Here is a 9326-nt window from a genome sequence, read left to right on the forward strand (position 1 = left end):
AGTTTTCAAATTTTGATCTTTTATTCAGAAAATATTTAGCCTACTATGAAATTTGACTTCAAATGGCTTTGACAGTAGTCATTAGCCGTTTCAATTGCATTCATAACTTAATTGAGTCAGATGCAAGTAAAACCAAGGTACACGCAGTCCAAAGTTACATTCATATCATGAAATAATTTAGGACTCATTGGGTAGCATTGCTTTGAAATGGAGCTTGTTTAATTTGTGTGAGCTCAAATAGCCAATATTGTTTGCTGTAATTTGACCTAATTTTGATATCAATACATTTAACAGCAGGTCTAGATTTTGCACATTTTAATGACTTATAGACAGTGTCTTTCATGCATAACTTGCCATTTTTGTAGGCTGGAAATTATGTTTTTCATAAGTGACTGATAACAATGAATATAAATGTATGAACCATACAATAATGAAATGTAGAGAGAGACATGCATATACATGTATACATGCAAACACACATACATTCTAGCTGAAAGAGACACATAGAGGTGGATTCAATCATTTGGCATTTTCAAGGTAGCTACAGTAACGTTAGCCTAGTTAAAGTACTTAAACTGTAGACTATATTTGTTGGTTTGGGTAACTTAGAAAAATAGCTTAGGTGGGTGAATTGATCAGTGACAACAAAGAAAATGATAATGTTGTCATGAAGTGAATAGCTTTTTGTGGAGTGAATAACTCAAGATCTAACTGAACAAACTGTTTTGTTGGCTGTTGTAACTCCTGTAAGACTAAGCAGTGAAGCTTTGGAGCCCTCATTTTATGAAGCTGAAGGAAACCAGGCTCAGATCTGCCATCCGCTCCCAGCTCTGTCCAACACAGCAGAGCACTGCATGCTGGTTGCTTACTGCTTCAAGGCAGTCTGGAAACGGACTCCATGGCAACAACCTGCCTGAATGGGAATGCACCTCAGGGACCACCTGACCAACATGCAGTAGCCCTCCTGGAGGAAAAGCAGACTGGGCTGGATGAGGGGTCAGATGAGGCCATATAGTTGGATGTTAGAATGTGCTCTCTGCATTGTGTGAGAACTCTACCTTCCAAGCTGCCGTTGCTGAGTTCTTCAGAGTATTTATTCCCGCATTTCAATCTTGTCGCTGGAGGGTTGAAGATTCTGCAGCCTTTCATTTCAGATTTTATTCATATTTAAATACTTTTCATATTACTTAATGCGTAAAGTTTGTCTACTGCAACATTGTTTGCAAGAGGGATATTATGCATTTTTGAAGGCATTGTATTAGCTTAATGGAAAGTGAAGCCAATGTAATTAATACTCGAAAGGAAATAAAAATGTATTTGATGTAGTTCAGTACAATTAGATGACTATTCTTCCTTCAGGAGGCACAATTTTCATTGCCTAAACTAAACTTAAGAGATTTGGATACTGGCAGAAGGACAAAGCAAAATGGGGGAAAACACGAAGGCAGTGTTGTGGCCTGTTCAGCCTGAGATGGCTTCAAGCAACAGCAGTGAGTAGGAGGCAGAGATAAGATTATGCTGCAAACAGAGGAGGGACCCTGCAGGCAGGGATCACGGTGACCCTGCACTGCTCAGGAACGTCTCCTGCCAGACGGAAAAGAAAAGCCTAAACCACATCTCTGTTTAAAGTAAACCACTCGCACTAGCTCGGGGAGTCATGGTTCCAGCTGACCTTTCTGAAAATAACAAGGCCAACGAGTAGAAGCAAAATCACCGTCGCAGGCTTACAAAAACATCCAGCTGTGCAAGGGGGGTGGGAGGCAGGAGGCTCTGTTTTTGGTCAGAACCCATTGTGGATGTGAAGAATGAAAGGAAATCAGGAGTGTAATTTAAGTCTATGTATAACTTGATAGATATCTTCCCATGTAAAAAGCAAACATTGGAAATTAATGTCATGATTGGTTTGAGATCTCTGTAACCCTAGCGTAACATGAGCTGCCATGATATGGATCTTCATGCAAAAAACCTCAATGTCTTTTGCATTTAACATTGCTTATCTCTGATGCACCAGAAGTCAAATTAACCCCTTTTGTTGCACTGAGTAGGTTTCTTTTATTTTTGAATTCAAATTTTGACATTTTCAGTCAATCTGGTCAAACAGTATACCATTTGAAAGTCTTAAAACTCAGAAGCTATTCATAAACTATTTTATGATGCCAGTGGTTTACCAACAGTGGTTCCTTTTTTTGTAGCATGTTGGGTGGAAAACAAGCTTGGGGGGTCATCACCTTCTATGCATTTTGGAAATCCATAGACGACAAATCAGGGTAAAGTCAGTATCCTTATCAGTGCAAGAATCCAGTGACTTCCATTGTAATTTTAGTTTCAAAAAGCGCTCTAACTTGGAGAAACACCAATAGAATGTCCATTGTTTGTATAGCAATTCTCTAGAGAAATTATTGTTGTCCATTTTGATGTTGCATAAACGCTGGAAGTATTGTGCAGGAATGTTATTATCTCTGGTTTGTATAGACACTCTGAAACAAGATAAGCCCACCTACAAGCTTTTCTGACAAGTACTGGACAAGCAGTCCCTCAGTATGGCCAATGGGACCTGCCATGTGCAAGCAATGACTCAACCTGGACAGCAAGTTCTTCCCAGTACACAGCTAGCCAATGGTAAGCTATTATAGTGACGACTGAGAAGCATTTTAGTCAATTAAATTGAGTTTTTAACGGTGTATGGTTTGTTAGGCTTGCATTAAAGAACATACATTGTTTCTCCTGCGTAAGCAAACCATAACTCTTTTGAGACTTTATGAATAAAGAAGGTTGTTTGTCTGAGGAGGACAATGAAGACAGCTTTGACTCCATACCAGAGGGCATGTGCAGTGAAGGACTTGATCCCATTTTATATCAGTTGGCATCTAAATATATTCTCAGAATATATATTTTTATTATTCAGTACGCTTATAAATAAGGAGTAAGCCTGATTAAAAAAAAAAAAAATGTTTTACACGTTGATGTGGGTGGGGTATTTGATGAAAAATTCAATCGATGGACCTCAATCAACGGATTAGTAAACTAGATGGCTAATGTAGTTTTCTACAGTCCTCTAGACCTGCTGCTGCCAGAGGTAGCAAGCGGAGAGCAAGGAGAGTGTGATGGAGAGGGAGAGAGAGAGGGTGGTTGAAAGACAGGGGGAAAGTGAGCTAATTTCAGCACACGTCTTACACTGTCATATAGTATACAATATATACAATGTTTTACTCCTCTATCCTATAATATCTTTTGGTTACCAAGTGTCCTTTTGGAGTCTCCAAATGGCCTTTTTAGAAGCCTACCTCGACATAGCTTAGAAAAATCAATGCTGAATATTCATTTTCGGTGGTATTGCTATCAAATTTGAACCAGGATTTGTCCTGCATTGTGGCAGGCTAAGTCCACCAAGCACACCCACAAGCATCTGTATTCACTCAAAAAAAAAAAAAAAACTTTTAGGTGAGAAAATACTTCCACTGTCTTTGAGGTTCTGTTACTTTCTTTCAGTAATATTTAAAATAATTTTGACTCTCATGGAAAACACACTTCCAGTGGTTACCTTTCAGAAGATACCACGATCGATTATGCCTGTAATCAAAAGGGTTCAAGAATAATAACCATTTTATTTAGGGTATGTCATTTTTAGGCTTGTGTTAAAGAAAGGGGACCCTATAGATGGGGTTAAAGGCAGTAAATCAGGCTGAAATTTCCAAACAGTTGCAGGTTAAGCTCATAGTCAGGGCAGTGAGAGACCTGTGTATTGATGTGTGCTGGTCTCCCTGCAGTCGCCTGTCAGACAGGAAGCTGAGAGGATGAAGGTCATCGGAGGAGGCGAGTGGAACAAATGTCATGTTGTTTTTCAGGTGGAGGCTGACTCATAGGGGGCAGAGCACCACTTTGAGTGGTTTACAGAGACAGGCTTGTGCTGCTTGAGCAAACACTACTAATATTTACACTACATGGCCAAAAGTATGTGGACACCAGCCGTCCAGCATCTCATCTAAAATGATGGGCATTAATATGGAGTTAGTCTATCCTTTGCTATAACAACCTCCACTCTTCTGGGAAGGCTTTATATTTGCTTCCATTCAGTCAGAAGTGCATTAGTCAGGTCGGGCACTGATTGGGCGATTAGGCTTGGCTCGCAGTTGGCTTTCCAACTGATCCCAACGGTGTTGGATAGGGCCAAGGTCAGGGCCCTGTGCAGGCCAGTCAAGTTCTTCCACTCCGTTGTCAACAAAACCATTTTGATATGGACCTCGCTGTCTGCCTGGGGGCATTGACATGCCAAAACATTAAAGGGCCTTCCCCCAAATGTTGGGGAAGAACAGAATTGTCTATAATGTGATTGGATGCTGTATAATTAAGATTTGCCTTCACTGGAACTATGGGGCCCAGCCCAAACCATGGAAAACAGCCTCAGACCAAGGGGTGTCCACATACTTTTGGTCATATAGAATAGGTGTATCTAACACTTTAGAAATGCTACCCACATTTTGTCTACATTCCTGATTTTGTTTTTTTGTTTTTCCTGAAGCTCCATATCTAGTATAGGGTGAGGGCTCATTGCTGTGTTTTTTAGAACTACTGAATCAAACTTGTCTAGTATTTTTTCACAATCCATTTTCCATTTTTGTTACGTAAAGTCCTCTTAAAATCAAATAAATAAATTTGTTGCATGTTTCCTAACTAAAACTAGCTGTAAAGAATGACTGGAGGACAAGAATCTTTAGTTTTTTTTTTGTTTGTGGCCACTCTTTTTCATTGACTCTCAGGGGCAGCTTTCCAGAGCCTGATGTGATGTCCGTTTACAGATTCGTAGTTGTTCTGTTATTATTCTCATTGAAATTATCAAGCACTGTTTTCATTTCCACTGTCTGCAGGTCAATCAGTAAGACAAGAAGTATGACCATGTGCTCAGCAGGTGCTGCATGTAGGATCGTAGATCCTAGATCCAGATATTTTTGAAATAACCAATCTAAATCTTAATTACCATGGCTTAATTAGCATGACCTTAACTGAAATAAGTGATATTCTCAACTTGGGTGCTATGCTAGTGAGTGACAAGCTTCAGAGCTTCAGATATACATATTATCATGGCCTGATTCACAGATTGTAAGAGTCTGATCTTTGTAATACCTAATAAGAAGACCCTAGGTGTTTTAAGAGTGGTTACATTCCTAACCCCTGTGTTCCACTGTGACCTTAAATAAGCAATAAACTATTTGGGGGAAAAACTAACAGATTTTTCGAACTTTGGAATAACTGCACTATACCAGTGACCTGCACTATGTTAAATAAATTATAACACTGAATCTCCAATTGCAGCAGAAGGGTAGGAATTAAGATGATCGGTGTTATGGCAGGGGGAATGGAGGAATAACAATGAAAGAGTATGTAACCACAGAACAATGGTATGTGTTTGGATTGGTGGGGGGGGGGAGTGGAGGGGGGGGGGGGGTGTGGGCTGGCGCTTGCTGAAATGTATTCTGTGAGTTTCCTCCTGGGAGGAAGAATAGGTCACCAGGGTGGATAGAGCGGCTTGTGATGGAGATGTGAGGACTGCAAGGGCTGCCTGTTTGTTTTTCAGCCACTGACGCATGTAATAGACGTCAGACAACTAGCCGGGCCTAACCCATCCCTTCTCTTCCACTCAGCGATGCATTACCTCATTGATTTTGTTGCGAACACTACGACGAGGGTTTGGAAAGGTTTGCTGGATTGACCTGGCTCTGATGTTCAGGTGCAGATCACTGAACCTGAGGAAATGAACAAGGGCAGAGTGTGCAGCACAGCCTCGGCTGTCAGGGGACATTGGCTTTCTAACACAATGTCAGCCCTGCAAATCCTCGTGGTAATGTCTCACTGTTTAGTGACTTAATATTTAAACATAACTGGCAAAGAAAATCACATTCTCACAGTTCTTAAAGGTTGAATTAAAAATATATATAGCACATTTTGGCCAAAATCCATGTCATGAAAATCCCAAGAATTTTCCTCTTCTTTTTTTTTCTGAAACACATGTGGGACACTTGTCTTTGATAATCTGTGGGGCCAGGGAATGATGTCTTATTGTAATCTCTTGGAAGGTTTGTGATGTGTTTTATTTTTTATTTTTTTCAACTCTAAGACCATGATGAAATTAAGCTTGTAAACCCCAGACCACAAACTGTGCCAGATTTTTGCATCACCACCCATCTTGGAGCCTGTTGGCAGGGTAAAGATGGGCAGGGGTTTAATATTGCGAAGGTAGAAGGGTCATTCATCTGATTCACTCTGTTCTATTGCTTCTCTGATAAAAATGGCCACCAGAGCCTTCTAGGAACTTGGGCCAAACTCACAGATTTTTACCATCAGTATCATCTTGGCAGACAATGTCTCATATGGCCATACTCAGAATTGAAAGTGTTAGCATTTTTTTATAAATTGATGTTACTTGTGGTTTCTACGCATTAAGTATTTAGACTTGTTTTGCACACACACTTATATTAGTTATTGGTAGGCGCTTCCTTATACACACTGGGAAATGTTGCTTTGGTTAAGCAGAAGCCTACGGAAGCACATTTCATGCATTCTGAATAATTTAATATCTCCCCAAGAAAGATCTCGTAATTTTAAGAAAAGATCTTGTACTATTAAGAAAAAGTTATTTTGGAAAAAAGTATTATTGGAAGAAAGATCTCGTAATATGAGTAATGTAGTCTTGGGACAGGCTGATTGAGTAACTTGTGGGTCTATTGGATAACCAAGCAGAAGTATTTGATTTAATTCTATTCTGTTTCCATCTTGGTTTGAGATATTGAAAGAAATTAGTATCTCTGAGCAATCCTAATGGCATTGTTAGCCTACACAGCAAATTTACTTCCTTTTGGTTCAAATTCAGAATTCACATTAAATTCAACTGATCCCATCAGTGAACGAATCGCACAGTTAGTGACTCTTTTGTACTGAACTGAACTGAATGATTCAAATGGGCAAAGTGAAAAGTAATTTCCACCACTACTGCAGGCACTTATCTGTATCTCTTTCTTGTAATTACAAGATCTTTCACATCGTTTTCTCAAAATAATGAGATCTTCTCATAAATGCAAGATCTTTTTATTAAAATTACAAGATTTTTTTTTCGTAATTATGTTTTCACTGCATTTCTAGTATCTTAAATTATAAATTCATAATTTGAAAATAAGGGGTGGTAAAATATCACTAATATCACTTTAAAGTCATCACCTTAATATTTGAAAAGAACACAAGATTGTAAATCAATGGTAAATAAAACTGCATAAATAAAACTACTAATTTGAAACAGTGGCATTTGAAACAAACTTTCTGTGTTTAAATACTCCATTTATGGTCTATATTGATTCACAGACCATATTTTGTGTCTGTTTGTCCAATGAGATAATAGCATGGTCTGGCTTTTCCTGTGTCTAGAAACAGGGGGCAAATTGACCATTGGACATAAATAATGAAGCCCAACAATGGTATTTATATTACTCCACTTTATATTTTGAATGTACAAATTGGTGAAATAGGGGACAAACTATTGTCAGACGAGCTTTAATTATGTGTAAAAAGAACATTTGAATACAATAATTTTACTAAGATGATAACGGTCTAATACCCAGACTTTGGCTGGCAAAATGGTTTCCCAGTCTTTCTTCAACTGTGGCTCACATAGCAAAAAACTAGAATTTCGAGAGTTTCAAATAACTGTCATTGTAATTGATTTCTCACCAGACTTTCCTGCTGCTCTCTGGTATGTGTTGCTCTCACTGCTGCTGCGTTTAACCACCAGACTCTAAATGTTCAAACCAGCCATGGTGCACAATTTTTCAATTAAGTCAACTGTGCCTGTGCATATATCAGGCCTGAATAGGCCCAGTATAGATTTTTTTAGAAGGTCTGTGTCCCTGGAAGTAGAAAATGTGTGATAGCAGTATGGTACTGTGGTATGGTTTATTTACTCCTTCACTGGAGGACTGTTTATCTAAATTAACCTGACCTGCTCACTGATAAATTGACAACAAAGTTTGTTCACTTGTCCTCACCAGGTTTGTTGTCAACACAAATAACATATAACAATAAGTATGCAATCTTATTTATTATATAGTTGTAATAATATCAAGCCTGCTGATACTTGCAACATGATAATATTAAAAACCCATACCTTTAACAGCAGTAAAATGAGGATTCATACATTAGCTTCAGTGCTGCTTGATTACAGTTCAGGATGAGACATATACCAAACAGTGGAAAGTTCAGGGCCTTATGAATGATAAGCACTTTACACTGATCAATACAAAGCAAGACACTATTAGAGACAAAATCAATGTTGTTTTATTTGCTATTACAATGGACTGTCTCGTTGCAAATGAGGTCTGAAACAGTGTTGCTTGGATTGGAACCTAACCAGTGAAACCCGGGGCTATTCTAATCATGAGGTCAATTATTGTCTTCTCTGTCAATCCTCAAGTGATTCTGAGAAAACTTACACCTTTAACCAAACAATCAGTGTTTGTATTTCACAGTGGAAAGGAAGAGTTTTTGGGCTAATGTGGGAGATATCGTAAAGAGTATGTGCAAATAAAGCAGGAAAACAACTGACATTTTGTCCGATACATGACTGATTGGCCAAATAAAAGCTATGAACACATTTCTCAAGAAATGACCTGGCCTCGTTTTTGCAACAATCCTATTTTTTTACAGTCACGAGGCTTCATGGCAGTGGTTCCAAAACTGACATGACTCATGACATCCTTTCTTCTTGGCAGTTGATCTTTGGTTTATGACTTTACACACAGGGACTAACAACTAAAATGAATCTGAATTCCACCTGAGGTAACACTACTCCAACAACTAACTCATCCTCCTACGGAAAATAAATAACATCAGATAAATAAAGGTTTCAAGTCACAATGCTTTGTAACAGAATTTCCAAGCTTTATTTGACTCAGTAACACCCTTTCTTTGTGGCAGCTGGCCTTCAATCTATGACCTTTCATCCTGTGATTATGAGAAAATTTTTTTTACCTGAATTTCACCTGAGGGAACAGCATTTGTTCTTTAAATGTCTGGACAGGACTTTCATACCATTTGAAAAGTAGAGTCTGAAATTGCAATTCAGTATTCTAGGTTGGCTCCTAAATGGTCAGTACATTATTTAAATTCTGCTACAATTAGGATTTGAATTTGTGTCCCTTTATTATTTCTAAGTACATTTCTGTATAATATAAATATAATAATTTTTCCAAAAACAATCACACATAATATATTGCAGTATATTCTATTAACTGCTCTAATCTCAAACCTGTATCACAGAGTATGTGAACATCAATTTGTCACTG

Source organism: Anguilla anguilla, chromosome 9 (genome assembly GCF_013347855.1).
Source record: "Anguilla anguilla isolate fAngAng1 chromosome 9, fAngAng1.pri, whole genome shotgun sequence".
NCBI classification, from domain to species: Eukaryota; Metazoa; Chordata; class Actinopteri; order Anguilliformes; family Anguillidae; genus Anguilla; species Anguilla anguilla.